General features: G+C 34.2%; 1 protein-coding gene and 1 long non-coding RNA gene across 2 annotated transcripts in view; one reads left to right on the top strand and one right to left on the bottom strand.

Annotated features, from left to right (window-relative positions):
- LOC101743047 (bifunctional heparan sulfate N-deacetylase/N-sulfotransferase) overlaps nt 1-18964 on the top strand; it is a 103670-nt gene that overhangs the window by 6314 nt on the left and 78392 nt on the right. The window lies entirely within an intron of this gene.
- On the bottom strand, nt 7884-9139 carry LOC101742955 (uncharacterized). The gene is made up of 2 exons (XR_210023.3): nt 8785-9139; nt 7884-8468 (listed from the first exon to the last, which is right to left on the bottom strand). It is a non-coding gene; the product is annotated as an uncharacterized LOC101742955 (long non-coding RNA).

Raw genomic sequence — 18964 nt, 5'->3', positions numbered from 1 at the left:
AACATACTTTTTAACTCTTATTTGGTCTGTTATCTTTATTGTTGTAGCAATATAGGCACACGTGGGCGCGTCTTGATGTGTAGTTTTCTTCGATACCCATGGCCGATGATAATGGTACGGACAGAACCGTGACGCGTTTCGGAATTTTGAAATGCTACCATTTGTTTTTTTCATTGCATAACTAGAGCCGAAATTAGTACAAAAAAAGAAATTAGTACTTGCATCTTCCAACACTGAGAGAAATAAACTGGTTACTTTAACAAATGTGATTGAAAACGTTTTTCTTGAGTTATCTCCGAATTCCAGATGTTCAATGCGGAAGACTTGAATAGATGACATAGACATTTACCCAGTTACCGAGCGTATTTTGTGGATTTTGTGAAACGTTTTTCAAAGGGCAGGAGATCAAAGCCATTGAAGCGAATAAATAAAAAGGAAATAGGCACTCATTTCATTGTGTTTGCTTGAGGCACTACATTTCACTGTTGCTTATGGTTTTCAATAGGTTTCAGTTCTCAGTTAGAATTATATCTGAAATCATGATCATGAACTAAATTGACTAACCGAAAACTCAGCAATTTATTAAAAAAAAAAAAATTCAAGGTTTTATACTTTTTTTACTTGTTGAGTACCTACGCATTTAGCGATTTTATCACCAACCCTGAAAAAGTACTACGTCTGTTGTACTTGTCAAGACAAACATAGCCTTGGTTAAGCTGTAAATGATTCGTATATTTATGTTAATAGTAATAACTATGATTAAAAGAATATACATTGCTTAACTATGTACGCATAGTTATCGTATCTGTGATAATGTATGTATATAATGTAACGATGGGAAAATTTAAGTTCAAACAAAACAGCGACTCAGATATTATCTCAACCGTAAATGTACATACAACACCTCAATGAACGCATTTAATGCCTATATGGCAGGTCATTTTTTTTTCAGATAATTAAAAAGTTGATGCTCCGTTTATTGCAGAGGTCACACGTTATCTAAAACAGCTGGTTGCGGCACGCGCTCCAACAATGTTCTGTTCTCGTCGTAGCTCGGTTGTAATATTGTTTGTTATTTAAAATATCGGGTGTGTTGGCGTTGTACAGATGCCTGTTTATTTCCCGGCCCAGTTGTGCAGTTATCCGTTGTGTATTATTGCGTTGATTAGATCAGAGCAGCTTTGTTCCGAGGAGAATGGCTGGCTAGCTTCACGGTGCTATCGCTCGGTGGCTCCAATCGACCCGTTCACGAGTCGAAGACCTGACGTTTTGATAGGTTGGTTAGTACTATCAGAATCTGATGTTTTCAATGATTATATATACATCATATACATATTTTAAAATAATCGATATTTTCAAAATTTCACTAACAAAAGTGATAATGTAACTTTAAAACTATTTATAAATTACTTAAGAAAGAATCATGGTTGAAAACTTTAATTTGTGAACATTTTGAAAATTATGTTTGCAAAGTCATAGAGATGTACATACGGCTTCTTTATTAATGCTAATAAAACCGGGTAAATACAAAAAAGGTTTGAAGATATAATACATCATAAAAAAAAAATGAAGCAAGAAACACGAGGTTATCAAAATTTCCTAAGATTTCCACAAAAAGCTTCTATATTGAGGGCACGACTGAAAAGGCGGTAACAATACGCTAATGGCTTGTGTTTGCGATGACTGTCCCTCCCAGTCAACAGGCTCTATTATCACGGTCGGTCCCGGTGCGCTGAATTGGCTAAATGTTTTGTGCCCCTGAAAAGATTTAAGATGACGGCGAAATTGTTGAGAAAATTGATCACTTCCACTCCAATAACTTCGCCTCGTTATTCGTAGCTTTCCGTTTTGTTTCCGAAATTGTACTTTTATAAATGGATCAAGGGATACTAAGATTTTTAGACTTTTCAAATTCATACTGAAACCATAAAATACAATTGCTGTAAAACATGCTCCTTAATGTTACATTTTTCAGTTAAATTAAATCGGGTCATTCAATAAAACCCCAAAACTTTTCTAATAAAATCCAAATGCAATCTGTAGTACTCGCGGCTAAAATGTGAGTTCTTTTATCTTATATTTTCAAACATCCACTTTACTGAAATGAGTTTTTACATCTATGTATTTGCTTTGATGTTGTTATTAAAATATCTTGAATATTTATTTGAGATAGTTACGTTTTAATCTAGTCTTCATTAATATTATATATAAGGATGTAAAAATTAATTACCTTGCGTTTTCAAAACTGCTGTTCAAGGGACTAGAATGGTAACATTTATGCTGTCTGTCGGGGTTTATTAGATTTAGACATTTCAAGCCTAGAGATTTAAATGATATGATACATTTATAAAGTTTAGCATATTATTATATTCATTGCGTGTATAGTTAGTACAAATTCGGTAGGTATGTGATGGATTACACATGATATCGTAGGGGCAATGTAAGCTATGTGTGTGCACACGTCATTGGGGTGTGTCGATCAATCACGGGCGCGGATGGTCGAACGACAGGCCATTAGGGTTGCCTCGTCTATCCATCCGGCGACTTCGAGGACTCAGGTGTTGGTCGATTCGTCCATCAGTAGGGCATCATCAGAAATGTTACCGAAACGGATGACGCTATTCTAAATATTGTGTATACCATTAAATAAATATAGTCAGGGATTTATGATTTTCATGGAACAAAATATTTTTAATCTAATGCTGAAAAAACTGAAACTTCCACAAGCCAGTTGAAGTTTCAGTGAATCCAGTGTTATGATGGAAATCAATTATATATGATTATATAGTTATAGCTAAGTTGTATTACGCAGTATGTATGTAGTCAATTAAGTATGTTTATTTTGTAAAGGGTGTGCGAGGTCACAGCGTATTTGCTGTTAAGAGGTTACCGGAGCACAACCTAAATGCCACCACTCACTTTGGGAGACGAATTCCTAGTCTCAGTTTTGTAGTGCAACGGATGCAACACCTTTCAAACTCAAACGCATTACTGCTCACGGCAGAAATAGGCATGGTGGTGGTACCCTACTCGTGCCTACCCATTGCTTCCCATTGCTCCGACCAGTGCGAGCTCACAAGACGCCCTACCAGCATTATTTATACTTCTATACTAATATTATAAAGAGGAAAGATTTGTTTATTTGTTTGTATTGAATAGGCTCCGAAACTAGTGAACCGATTTGAAAAATTCTTTCACTCTTTGGAAGTTACACTATTCCCGAGTAACATAGGCTAATGTTTTTTGAAAAAAATTAGGGATCCTTACTAAAACTCCAATAATGTAATCCAAGGTGTAAAAAAATTACCTAAAATATTCTTTATATCGTGTGCCCTGCGAAAACTATTGATGATAGAATAAAATAATGCACTACGACTTTGAAGAACACATTATTATTTACAAAAAGTGTCGCGATAGCATATGTCTAACTAAATAAGTGTTCTTTTATTTTAAAAAATAAACATCTAAATTCGTTGAAATTTTTGTTAAAGACTCGAGCGGGGCCGGAGCGGGCCGCTAGTTATTAATAAAAATGAGGATACTATTATAAGTACAATTATAAAAGTGCATTAAAGTAATTTACCGCACGGATTGCTTCATTTAATTGTAGTCCATAGTGTTCGTTTCGGTTAATTGAATTCCTGACCTGAACAAGCACCAAATTTAAACTTCGCTTGATTGTTTTCGAGTCCGTGGCAAAAATACCATCGAATATGAAACGTATTGAAATATAATTAAAAGAATATAACAACAACTCCATATGTGCTACCGTACACCGTAGTTCAAAAAATGATCGTGATAAATATTCAGTATTTATGTAAAAACGTGGTTATGATGTGTAAACGTTCACAGCATACGGACACAGACATAGACATAGACATATATCATATCAAAAAATAATAATTTATATCCTAACAGCGTTTATTATTGTAATATTATTTTTAACTAGTGGTCCCGCAGTAGTCGAAATTCGACTATAATTAATTGGAATTGTAAGTTTGTACACTATTATGATTGTATTTTATACTTCTGTAATCACAAATTTCGCCAAGGCTACTCTATAATTTTTTTTTAATAAAGACAAACGATATTTACTCTATTCTCAATTTGGCCACAGACGTCAAGAACAAAAGTTTGACAATAAATAGTATGCATTCGTGTGTGCGTCAAATACATGGTATGTAGTGTGTGTAATGTTTTTTTTATTGATTTAATGTATCTTTTATGCATTATTTTAAAAAAAATTGCATTATGCACTTCTTCTCTATATTCTCTATAAGTGTGGAAAATTTCATACTCCTCCGTCCCCGCAATTTTCGTAAAAAGGGATACAAAGTTTTTGCTTCACCTATTAAAATATATATTATTATTTTAATTGACGTCATTCTTATTTACGTGTCGATTATTTTACAGTTTTTGTGTTTGAGCTCGCTCATACATTGGACTAAGAGACACAATTCAGTTAAGGAGTACAATGCGAATTTTAAGAATAACCGGATTTGTTGAATCGTACTGTGTACTAAAGTCATGTACTGGAATTTGTCAACTTGCTCCGAACCAGGGGGCCAAAACATTGTATTACATTTGATAAAATTCAAATACTCGCTAAAGAAAACAAGCTAATTCCACGTATAATACGTGTGGATATTGAAATAAAATAATGTAAACTTGAACTTTAATAGACAAAACTTTATCTATTAAACTTTGGGTTTATCCAATACCAAGGATATTATTATCGTAAAGATGAGACTTTAAGATAATCAGCCTTAAGATACTGTCTATACATACCACGATACGTACCATGAAAAGTTTACTAGTATTAGAAACATCAAGTAGTAAAATAATAAACGCGGAATTAAATCATAACAATAGTCTTTATTATGTTAGTTTTTGTGTTTAGTTTAGTGTTTATTAATAGCGAAATATTTCAGTGGACAACACTTACACAATCTGTAGGAGACTTGCTCCCTGCTATTATGTATATTGTTAACCGACGAATTTCGAACGGTGCTTTTTTGTACATCACATTTCCTATATAAATAAAAAGAAGTGAGAAAAAATAGCTTAAATGTCTGAGAACCGTAATGAAGGAAAAAAAAACAACTCTAGAAGTGTTTTAGCTAATCCCTTAAGACTAAAAAAGGAACCATTTTAAAAAAAAAGCCCCTTCACACTCGGCCGGATTACACTTCGTTCTACATTTGGAGCAGTTCACCTTTCATGTGCGGGCCATTAGTAGTAAGATAGGCTCAATATTGTTGCCCGTACCTCCTGCTCCAGCCTCGTTTGAGATAAGCCTGGAGCGTTAAATATGTTTCTCTCGTGGCATACCGACGTTGATAAAGTATGCTAAAAACGTTATATAATCTTTTTACCTTATCTATCACGAATTTTCACTTATTTTCCTTTTTTTTTTGTTACAGGTACGCAACATTTTGTACTAGACATTAAATACCTTGAAATCATGGTAAATATATCATAATACTGTACCAGAATGTGAACGTGGGTAGCGCCCTAAATAGATGATGGGGAGCTTATGAAACTGGCTTCAAGATACGACACCAAAAAAATATTATTAAATAATACTCAATAGTAGGCATATGGTGATATTTTCAATTTCATGATGCTATACAATATATCGGTGTCGACGGGGTCAACGACCTATTTCGACGCAGATAGCACTGAACTCTTGTTTTTCTGTACAATTTGTTGACAAATATAATGTGGTAATTTACTCTTACGCATGCAATAAGTCTTCAAATTATATTTGATTAAATTAATTAATATTACGTAGATAGTTTTTTTTTAATGAGAGCTATTAAAAGTAATGTTTACATTTAAGGCGATAACATCGTATTAAAACGAAAACAATCGTTTATATTAAATGAGTATTTTTACTTCGCTTGTGTTATTTTCGCTCGCTTATCATATTGGGTTGGAATTTCACAGTTGTTGTTATCATTTTAAATAATTTTGTCCAAAGTACCATCAGTGTAAAATAGCTAGCATAGTTCGTATCAATAGGTCGGTGTTTTTCATACATTTCATAATAGTCACGACGAAACGTGGCCGGCTATGAATACTTTCACCACTGGTAACTGAAATTAACCAGAATTTTAAGACCAACAGGCAAAACGAACTCGACTGGCTAATTAGTGTTCCTTTATTTTTAGTATTTACAAAAAATATCGATAAAGTAAAGAATCGGTATATTACGAGCTTTCAGCGTACCTTGACACCTACTCCAGATTACGTGAAGTATCGAAGTTTCATAACACCTTATCACAATAAAATAGTTTGAAAAGTACAGCATTCCCCGAGCACCTCATTCCCGCGATGCCACATCCCCTGTCCTATGTCACGTTGCCTTGAAATCGCATATATGTCAATTAACATTCCATATTAACGGTTTCTGTATTCGCGGCATAGCCACGTAACATATACCGAATAAAGAGCATTTACTGTATTTATTATTATTTTACTGTATCCGTCAATATCAAACATTCAGTAATGGCTTTTGATTTAAATCGCTAAAGTTTAAACTTATCCATCAAAGATTCCATCGTGTACATGCTATATATACCTGTGCAGCAGAAACTGTATTCTTCTTGTATATTTTTGTTAGGATTCTTAGGCCTTAGAGTTCGGGCTTACATGACCATAAAAATATATAATATTTCAAACACAGCTTTACCATAAGAAGCGCCTTAGGAGGTAAGCAACGACTTGGCTTTGCCCTTGGAATTGCTGAAGTCCATGAATGAAGATGACCGCTTACCATGAGGTGGGCCTAATACTCATCTGCCAACCGTAGCTACAGAAAACATCAAAGTCACCAAAAAATGTTTACTCCTTTTATTTATTAAACATATCAATAATAGTCATAGATTTTCAACTAAAAGGGTCTTGAGGGCTTTGGTAAGAATACATTTCCTCGTAACAACACAGTTGGCGTTACCACAATCATTGGGTGACGTTGATTAATTTTCACCAGGTAGGACGTGGTCATGATCATTTGGAGAGGTCGTCAAAGATTTTGTCAGAATTAAATAAACATCAAATATCATTTTATTACTAAAGCTTAAAAACGTAGCGTCCGTCACCCGAGTTATACAGTTATATAATAATATGTAAACGCTCTAATATGTTTTTATATATATTTACTACTAAGCATTTATGAGTCTATGAACTTAGGCACCAATTCATATCGAGTAACAGCAAATACCAGCTTTGCTATGGAATATAGAAAAGCAATCCGCACATTACATTTTTTTAATATAATATTTAGCTTGGTTGATAATTTATTATAATATGTATGTTTGTTTTTTCGTGTTTTATTCTGATTTTGAGTAAGTAGTGTCCATGTGATAGGTAGTGTAATTATGTTTTTAAATTGGTTCTTTTACGTATAAAACTATTAGGGTTTTAAATAAATAATTTAATACCGCACTATTGAAACGCTTGGAACGGGCGGTGGCTGTACATCGAGCATGTGGCGGACATTGTTCGAGACGGGGTGATGCCGGAAAACCTTTGTTCTACGAAGGCACTGTACACGGCCAGTGTTGGGCGTTACAATATCTTATTACACGTGTCGCCTACGGTGTAACCAAGCTTGCGGCAACATCGTATCTACCTTGTCTACCTTCAGAATTAATGTGTATCTCTCGCTTTACAATAACCCCACAAAATTCAAACTATTTCATGTATGTAGTCGAATATCGACCAAATATACCTGATGTTTGATCGAGTTTCTAACCTACAAAGCCGCAGTAATTTTATTCACCCTCAGATACATTTCCTAATTAACCGATATTCATCTTTAGGATAGAATTTATCGGAGCACGTCCATATTGTTTCGGTGATAAATAAAATTAGACGGCTATAGAGGCAATATTAGATAAAAAATTATCCGAAGTGTATATTTATATTAGAAATACGTAATAATCGATTCTTAATTGTTTCTATTTGTTCTTAGTTCTCGTTTCTAGTTGTTTGTCTTCATTTATGTATTTATTCGATCGTAAAAAAACATTCTATGACGACCGTTTTCTTTGAAAACTTCTAAAAACCTTTTGACGGTTCCACATGATTCACTCTCAATTCTGTTTGATACTTCTAGTTCTAACGCTTAACAGCAGTCATAGCACAAGTCACCGAATTCGCCTAGTTCGTCATAGAGTTCAACAAATAACTTAGCACATAACCTTAGTCTCCTGAAATTTTCAACGGATTGTGAATTCGAATGATTCCGACCCTGCAGTAGATACACTCATGACGCAACTGTCTCTCTGCTCGTAGGCTTCCTTCGTAGGCGCTCCTGTAGTTGTTAACAAACACACCCCTCCTTGCTGTGCTCATGCTTGTCCTGTTTATCTAGGAGGTGAAAAAATGCATTCACACAAAAATGATTCCAACTTATTGCTAGGAAAGGCTGGTATATCTTGATTTTATAGTCTTACAGTTCACTGAAAATTAGAGCAGTAGAATGAAGCAGTAGAGAAGCAGAACAATTTGTGAGAATACCAGAATACTATAGTATTCTTACAAAACTAGAGTCATCGTACGACACTATCGTACTTATTTTTACCAAGAGAACATAAAATTTAGAGTATAATATCCGACTCGAAGGGAGGGCACTATATCTGCACTGTGGTCACCGTATGCAAACTTATCCGAAGAGCCTCTGTCTCCAGTAAAAAACAAAAGCTTTCAAAACAAAATTTAGGGTCATAGATCCGGTAATTAAGCAGCTATCGTCTAATTTAAATGACTTTGAGGTACCCAATTTAATTTTATCTCTTTTTTTTTGACGTTGCGTGTTTCCGAATTTCATTTGATAGATGTAGGAAGTTTATCTTTGGCAAATATCCCTTGCCGGAAAAGCCGGTCGTCGGGTACAAAGGCAGTTAATTACTATGCTTCGATTGCTTCTTGATCAACAGCACCTGATTACTTCTTTTTCCTGTTCAATATCATTTGACCGTGATTATTTATCATTGAAAGATATTTTCAGTATAATGATTATGCATTTGAATATTGTATAGAATCGACTTAAAGGAAGAGAAGGCTCCATAACAATGATTTTATTTATATAAACTGATATTTTCATAATTTGTGTACCGATTATGAAAATGTTGTTTTTTTTTTAATGAGTATACATATAATCTAGTTGGTCTAATTTTTAAGTGTTCAATTGATGTGTTTCATTTATAAAGATCTTTATCAAAAATTTATAAATGTTGATGGATTGAGATATTGGAAATTTGATCATAATCACTGACATCCCAAAATTTAGATTCATTTTATTGTACTAAATTTTACATTTTATTTTCTAGCGTAATATTTTCCTGCTTATTGAAAAAAAAAATTATGAGGCTGAGTCAGTAGAATATAAAATATCAAGACAAATCGTCGAACAGAAAGAGAAAGAGGCATCTATTAAATTGTTTTCATTTGCTGTCTTTATTTGGATTGTTCCTCTGTGTAAACATATATGTATGTATGTAAACAAGTATATAGAAAAAAAGTGTTAAACCAAAGTTCATTGTAACATTGTTCTCGCTGTTAAAAGTTTCAGCATAAAACAAAGAAAAGTAAAATTGTCATAACTAAATTAGATGTGAGTTTATGGCATTTTAGTTATGACTAGCTGACTCGGCAAACTTCGTAGTGCCTCAATCGCGATCGATAAATAAAAGACCTAAACTTTTGTATAAAATAAACATAAAACAGAAAAAGGATTCCGTCCGACGGGGGACACGTCAAAGGAAAAAACTAAATTGTTATTTTTATTTAATTCCGAACATTTTCATATTTATCTACCTTTTAAACCTTCTCTGGACTTCCACAAATAATTCAAGACCAAAATTAGCCAAATCGGTCCAGCCGTTCTCGAGTTTTACCGAGACTAATGAACAACAATTCATTTTTATATATAAAAATAACGGAAGTAATGGTTACAACTAACAAACTGTTGAATATCGATGGTATATAACAAATATAAAAGCTTAAATCTTCCGAGTTATGTTCGAAAGCGTAGAAGTAATTAAGATTAACGACTCTGTCGTGGATCCCAAGAACCTCTTTTTGTTTTTGAAAAAGTTTGATATGTACGACTTATTTTACGCGTGTTGTTCTTATATCTGTATAAATTATATTATGAAGATTTTAAGAATAAAATATATTTTTTTTATGTACGGGCCAAATAATATTCTATGGTCGCCAATACCCAAAAGCTACAAACCAAGCATTCCGTCTGAGAATTTAATCAAGTGCAAGTGAGTGTAACAGTTAAATGTGTAGAAGTAAAATAAATCCAAATAACTATATAAAGCTATAAGTATAAGATCGTAAATATAGGACATCGACTTTTGAAATTGCTTTTGATGCTTGGCACCGTTTTAGCTGTGCTCATTGCACTGCTCATATATGTGAGCGACACTGAGTTATTAAGAGATCAAAAAAAAAAACAACAACATCAAATCTAGTACTAGTACCTGCCGTAGAACCAATTTCTGAAGATATATAGATGATAACACATGATTCCACTTTACGTAAACCCCAATGATAAACAATTGAACTAGGTTAAATTTACATACTTTGATTTGCTTGATGGAATTTTGTAATCAGTTCCGGTTCGTGTAATTTTTTTTTATTAGTTATGTTTTGGTTTCTTTTATTTTCTTATTTCGTCCTTAATTTATTTCAATATTCAAGTCGTTCGTTCGTTTTGGTTCAATTAATTTATTTAATAAATTCTTAGAGGCCCCGGCGTACCGTCTGTCTCCGGCGTCGTTCCGAAGTTATGAATTTATATAGCCGGACGTGTTCAGAATTTATGCACAGATGTGTACTCCTCTTGGTAAGGCACTTGTAAGCTTATAATATTTCAGGCCGGTGTCTTCAGTATTGTAACTAACCATAAAATAATAAATTTCTCGAACGTTACCGAGTTTAAATTATGGAAATAAGATTCTCATTTTGATACTGTCTTTTGTATTCAAATCTTTTTATCATGAAACCAATGTCTTACATAATAATAAAAATACAAAATACTCGTATTGTTCAAAGTTCGAATTCTAAGTTATAGTGATTATATTAATACGTGAAGCAAACTTTGTATCCCTTTTTACGAAAATTGCGCGGACGGAGGAGTATAAAATTTTCCACACTTATAGAGAACATAGAGAAGAAGTGCACAATGCTAATTTTTTTTTTAAATAATGCATAAAAGATACATTAAATCAACAAAGAAAACATTACACACACTACATACCATGTATTTGACGCACACACGCATGCATACTATTTATTGTCAAACTTTTGTTCTTGACGTCTGTTGTCAAATTGAGAATAAATTAAATATTGTTTGTCTTTTTTAATATTTTTATAGTGTAGTCTTGGCGAAATTTGAGATTATAGAAGATTATACAATCATAATAGTGTACAAACTTATAATTCCAATTAATTACAGTCGAATTTCGACTACTGCGGTACCTCTAGTAGTGATTAAAAGTTGTATTCTTAATCGACTAGTGTTAAACTCGTAGAGAAGTAATCCAAGATTATACCTAACAGTTGTAGTTGACGGCAGTTATGACGGCTCCCGTCGCTTTGTTGTCTCGCGCAGCTATTGTCCCTTGGGGCTCTGGTTTAGTTTTAATTAACTTCGCTTTGACTGTTCATTTCCGATCGCACTATCCCAGATCCTCGAGTAAACGCGTCGTTTATAGATCTAGGCTCGTACTTAATTACGAGCCACTTCTCAAGATATCTCATGGGAAATTTTTCATCGATATTTAAGTGCACGTTTTGATATAGATACTTATTTGGTTCGATAAAAAATTCAAGCCCTCCTGTTAATTGGGTTTCAATTATTTCAAGTAATGGCATATTTTATATTTTTTAAATAAACACGTTTATCCTAACTAGCATAAACGAGTATGTTTAAATTGCTTTATATAGTGAAAACTGATAGAGATATTTAACTAGAAGCTTTGAAGGAACCAAGATATAATTAAAATAAATATTTGGCACGAAATCCGGGTCGTAGCGGTTAGGCGGAGACATTTCAACCCTTTGAGGAAGTTCTTGTTTATGTTTGCTCATTAAACAAATAAAAGTGGAAATTCTGTCGTAATCTGGGAAAACTTTTTCGTTTACAAACTACATTGAGTAAAATGATTTTATGAATTTAATTGTTTTGGCAGATTTATTTGAACTAGAGGTCCCGCAGTAGTCGAAATTCGACTATAATTAATTGGAATTGTAAGTTTGTACACTATTATGATTGTATTTTATACTTCTATAATCACAAATTTCGCCAAGACTACACTATAAAAAATATTAACAATGACAAACAATATTTAATCTATTCTCAATTTGACAACAGACGTCAAGAACAAAAGTTTGACAATAAATAGTATGCATGCGTGTGTGCATCAAATACATGGTATCTAGTGTGTGTAATGTTTTCTTTATTGATTTAATGTGTCTTTTATGCATTATTTTAAAAAAATATTAGCATTGTGCACTTCTTCTCTATATTCTCTATAAGTGTGGAAAATTTCATACTCCTCCGTCCGCGCAATTTTCGTAAAAAGGGATACAACGTTTTTGCTTCACGTATTAATATATTTGAATATATTTACTATTATATGGTATATATATTATTTCGTCTAATTTTCTGTATAGTATACAATAATTATAATATTGAATATGAAAGAATGTCAAATATCTTAAGAATTCTTCGGTGCCCACGAAAACTGTAAAGTATGTATTCGAAAAGTCGGAAATAATAAACACCACTTCTGAGATTAAACCGTAAAAGAAGTTTTAATTATGTGTACGACACGCGATAACTCAAGAAAATACAATTGTGGTGTTGAACAATTATCCACCTAATTAATCAATTCAATTATCAATAAAATAATAACAGTCCTATTATACATCCTATTAGAATTCATAGAGCGTATGCGTAATTAACTGGCAGACAGAGGCGGCATTTGATTGCACATTAGCAAACTAACTCGATGTCGAGTCACGACTAATGGTACAATATTCTCATTAAATGAACTATAAAGACGCGTATATATTTTTTCAATAGCACTTTTGATTACCGACGATGTTTGCTATTTTGAAAATGCCATCTAATTTATAATATCAGTAGATTTTTTTTTATAATTTTCAAATTCCGAAATACAATTACAATACAATTACAATAATTATTCGAATTTGTTGTTGTTTATTTTGAGAATATCTATGATTGAGAAAATATAATTCTGTTTTATAAAAACTTTTTTTTTTATAACGCATATAATTATTGTATTTCCTCTGAAAACTGAAATGTCGACATAAAGTTGATATTATTCATAAGCGGAAATGTGACTGTGGTCATATGTCGTATTCTGACGTATGCGAATATTCTGTTTCATGATTTCATAAACTGGCAACTACAAAGACTGCTGTTCTCTTATAAATTCTCTTTATCGTGTTCAGCTGAAAATACATGAATTTAATAGTTTTTTTTTTTTCTTAACTTCAACGCTCTCAGTTTTGGGCTGTTTTCTATCTTTTTATATGATAGATTATTAAAGGGGCCTTACAGACTTGTGTTTTGTTAGCCATAGACCCTGTGTTCTAACCAGAACATTCATAATTCATTTTTTTAAAAAGAAACCGTCCCTGAGTAATTTCCATGTTACTCATAATGAAGCGGACTTAATTTGGTTGAAATTACGAAAATAGATTTTCGTTCAATTTTCCCGATTTGAACCGTACCATGAAAAATGCCAATAAAGTTACCCAACAACTGAGTGACAAAGTTTAATGCTCTATTGGGTGCGCCGGGTGAGTCCAAAAGGAAATCGTTTTCACGATTGGATTTATTTCCTTTTATTTTGATCGGCAGTCTTCGCAAAGGTCGCGCAATGTCATTAAGCGCTTTATGACAGAGGAAGTGCAAAGTGGAACGTACGAGCACGCTCGAGCACGGCCCCTCGGTGGCTCTGAATTCATTATTCTCCTCAAAATGAGGATGCGCTTCAAAGAAACTGCTGACTTCTGACTGAAGCATAAGAGTGTTCTTAAATTTATTACGCTTCTCGATATATTGGCTTATTACTTTTCAAACTGAAATTGAGTATAGTTGATGCATGGTCTACCAAGTATACATTCTTAAAAGAGACATGAATCACATACGGCAGGCAGCGGCTTGGCTCTGCCCCTGGCATTGCTGAAGTCCATCGGTGACAGTAACCACTCACCATCAGGTGGGCCGTATGCTCGTCTGCCTACAAGGGCAATAAAAAAAATATCTTCATATCTTTATTCGTCTCTGAAGGACATGCTCTAATAAGAATTGTTAGTATAATTTTGACTATTAACACATACAGTATTTTATTTACCAAATGGAAGGAAGTAAACTCTGTTTTCCAAATACTATTCTCTATATCTACATACCTCCAAATAGCACTTGAAAAACTGAATAAGTAGTAAGTAGATATTTATTTTACAAGGCCAATGCTTTAGCAAAATTATGTAGAAATGCTGATTCCTCAACGTCAGCCATAACTTAAGTGGAATATAGCAGTATACGACCGTCCCTATTTGATGTCGCTTTAAAATTCCTAACATTTACATAGTTACGGCACTGATTTAAGTGAAGACAGCAAACGCTTTTAGACGTGTTAATGGATTTATTAGTGGTTGTTGTTGGTGTCGCTTCGCTTGCAAATATTTGTCTCATTATTAGCGTGAATCTAGAATTTGTTGAATGCAATAATATGGAGCTTTAAATATATGTGAGTATTCTGTTCTTAGTATAGTGTCAATATTGTTTGTGCTGTCATAAACTTTATAATGTTATCTAAGTAGTGTTGAAGGCCGATCTCCGACAGTTGACAGTCTTGGCACCAGCAGGACACTTGAGACACTGGCTGTCGCCCAACCCGCTTAATCTTAATGCACTCGGCTGTCCGCTAGTTTCATTGTTCTCATAACTTGCTTTTCTACTTTGCAATTGTTCTAAGTAACAGCGCATTGTTATCTGGGAATTGGATATGATTTGAAGATTCCTCATATAATAAAACCGAATATTAAGTAAATTAATTATCAACAATTAGCTGACCCGGCAGACTTCGTACTGCCTCAATTGATAAATAAAAGACCTTTTGTATAAAATAAACTTACAACAAACAAAAGGAATCCGTCCGATGGAGCACACATCAAAGGAAAAACAAAATTGTTATTCTTATGTCATTCTGAGCATTTTCATATTTCTTTTTAAACCTTCTCTGGACTTCCACAATCAATTCAAGACCAAAATTAGCCAAATCGGTCGAGCCGTTTTATTACCCCTTTATTATGTTATTTATTATTTTATTAGTCCAATAGTCTACTCGATTATTGGTCCCTTAAAAATAATTCTAATTAAGAAATTTCCTATTTAACCTTCCAACAACCTAAGTGGGTAGTTCATTGTAGTTTTAATAAGTTTCGGTAACTGCTTAACATCTGGTTGTCCGAGTTCTTGTCTCTCTATTTCAACTAATCAATTAAAAAGCAGTATTAAACTAAAGTCCGGTTTAGAGCATTTCACGATATTTTAGTCTGATAGGAGTAGCGAATAGAACCAAACAGTTCTGGAATTTAATTCGAGCGAAACTCCGTAGTGACAGACAGTTTAGATATATTTGCGACATTCACAAATAATTTTGTTTCATCCAGTACAACATGGTGTATTTTGTTAAATTCAACATTGTCTGTATACACATACATATATATGCTTAACTATTTATTTAGTTGGTGAAGTGAATTGGTGATTAATTGTTTAAATATTTGGTGGAAAAATATACATGTATATCTAGAAAGTTTACATGTCTATGACGTATAGGACAGTTTGTTATTTTTCTTCACTTTTGTTCTTTTATACGAGTAAATATTATCTATGTCATCTATTCGAATACGGCCGACTTCAGCCATTTTTCCAGCTTTCTGTTATACACTTATTCCACAGTGTATAAATTATGTTTTTGCTTCCTTATTTATGTTTCCATATAAAATATGGAACGAAGAACAAGTGAGCAAATGATTTAGACATAAATGGCTACACAAAAAACCTTCCATCTTTGTCTGTGCGTGGGACGTACTATTTCTCTACACACAGAAAAAAATGATCAGCGCTTTTAAAACTTTGATAAAGACCTTCTTTCAGAATCAAGAAAAGAAGCAATCGTAAAAGAAAAAAAAATGTTTTGGTTAATTTTCTATTTCCTCGAAGCAGTAAAAATATAAACAGTTTTTTTTTATATCTTAGTTAGTTCTTGCAAACGGCTTCACAGTATGACATTGCAACACAACGTTTCAGCATTGGCAATTTTTTTACATCATCATTTTTTTTTTTTATTGCTAAGTTTGGTGATCGAGCTCACTGCCCACCTGGTGTTGAGTGATCACCGAAGCCCATAGACATCAACCACCTCAATGAGGCCACCACCATTTAAACCGACACGTATTACTACGTAAACTATGGAGAGCATCTGTCAAGGCCTTAATAAACAATAATTCCACATGACCACGACTGCACTGCCAGGAGTAATGCGACTATGATGATAATTACTGCGTCACGGGAGAAATAAGCAGGGTACCCTAATCGTGCGGACTCACAAGACGCCCCATCACCAGCAGAGCACGTTAAATAGTTTAAATTGAAAGTTACATTGATAGTTTTTGTTTGATTATTAATTGGAAGAGCTTGCCCACTTATACATTTGCCCCGAGACAAATATGCGTCCCCGGATGTAGGGTAAAATACTATTAGGCGCCATCTCAAGTCTTAAACTCCACTCCCAAACTCAAAAACTAATAATACAATACTTTACAAATTTCATCGGACCCTGCTTATGTGTATATAACCCGAATCATAAAAATGTTCGTTCAGCTAATTATTACAAAATTCACATAAAGTGTTTGGCAGACAATAATTATACAAACAACGTACATATTATTATTTTTTTTTTTTTTATTGCTTAGATGAGTGGACGAGCTCACAGCCCACCTGGTGTTAAGTGGTTACTGGAGCCCATAGACATCTACAACGTAAATGCGCCACCCATCTTGAGATATAAGTTCTAAGGTCTCAATTATAGTTACAACGGCTGCCCCACCCTTCAAACCGAAACGCATTACTGCTTCACAGCAGAAATAGGCAGGGTGGTGGTACCTACCCGTGCGGACTCACAAGAGGTCCTACCACCAGTAAATAAAATAGCATTAAAATAGCACTTGATCATTATTAGATAATTTCATTTTAAAATGAAAATATTATTTTGTTGAAAAAACTATGTAAAACTGTTAGAGATCGTTATTCGAAGAAAACAATATTAATGCATTAGCTCCGTTCGGTAACTTAATTTGGCTGTGTACCGTAGAATCCGACGAATATTGTTTAGCCGAAATTCCGCAAAGGTAGCTTTAATAAATCAAAACTTAGTTTGTTCCCTTTCATATCTCGATTATCGATTATCGAAGAAGGTTAGTACTATCTTCATGTTTTGAAAGATTTTGAATTATGGTTCTTGTTTGAATTTTCTTCTTATTTCGGAGTATATTTTCGAATTCGAATCGATAATACGACTGATATAAACAACAACGATTATAAAACTATGAATACAACTCATTCTTTTTCCAACGAGTTAAAGCAACTAAAACCCGCCTATTGCTTCATAACCAGCGTTTGAGCATCGCATGAGACAGAACTCAATAGAGATAGCCGGATGCAAGGTGACTAGGTTGACGGGAGTGGATTTCTTCCACTTTACTCTCACGGGGCGCCGGGTTTTCAGCGGCACAACCACAGAACGATTCAGTCGGCAGGCTGTCTAACCCACCCGCCTGCCTAGACGAGACATAACTCAGATACCCCGCTGGGTTGGAATTGATATGGGTTCGGGAGCGCGGTCTTTAGTAACCCTTATGCGAGACGTCTGAAGATCAGCTTACTTGTCATGTCCTTGAGTCTCTTACGCCAGCCTGAGATTTACCTCAAGACTTAACCTTGTAAACCTGGTAACTACGAGAGTTACTTCACTAGGAGGAAGATAAGCCTAATCGCACCTCAGCGTATTCTCGCCGTTATAGATTCCGCGGAGTCCCGTATTAAGTGCACCCCTCAGTACCCAAACACATCAGATGTTCCATCCAGAAGGCCGAGGTCTGACCTGTGGAATACCCTGCATGATAAGAAATCCTTGCATCGTTACCGTAGGTACTAGGTGCAAATCGACTTACTGAGTTAGGATACTCGATTTCTATTCGATTTCTGACTGTGTCGACGGTTGAGGTCCTCAGAAACTGTACTGCCGCGCCGAATATGATAAGACTACGTTCAATTCTGGGTCATAAACTTTTTTTTTTAAATAACATATTATTATATGTGTTTTTTTTTATTGCCTAGATTGGTGGACGAGCCCACCTGGTTACTGGAGCCCATAGACATCCACAACGTAAATGCGCCACCCACCTTGAGATATAAGTTCTAAGGTCTCAAGTATAGTTACAACGGCTGTCCCACCCTTCAAACCGAAACGCATTACTGCTTCACAGCAGAAATAGGCAGGGCGGTGGTACCTACCCGCGCGGACTCACAAGAGGTCCTACCACCAGTAATGAACGACTCTCAGTTTATGAACGACTCTCGCGATGAAAGAACAACATCGTGTGAAACTGGTTCAAACCCGCCGTGTAATAAACACAAACACGATTTTTCCATAAAAGTAGGTAAAAAATTCACAATTATGCAATTAATACATAATGTTTTTATAACAATCAAACAGATGGCAGCTTTATGAAACATATAGTTTTGAAAAATTCTTTAATAGATCCAGTACAGTTCTGTACATAGGTATATGGAAGATTGAAAGTGGAATCACGTTCTATTTCGCGGCGGATATAGGGCTCCCGA

Source organism: Bombyx mori, chromosome 22 (assembly GCF_030269925.1).
Source record: "Bombyx mori chromosome 22, ASM3026992v2".
Lineage (NCBI taxonomy): Eukaryota > Metazoa > Arthropoda > Insecta > Lepidoptera > Bombycidae > Bombyx > Bombyx mori.
The sequence above is the reverse complement of the archived record's forward strand: the minus strand, read 5'-3'. Positions and strand labels throughout refer to the sequence as shown.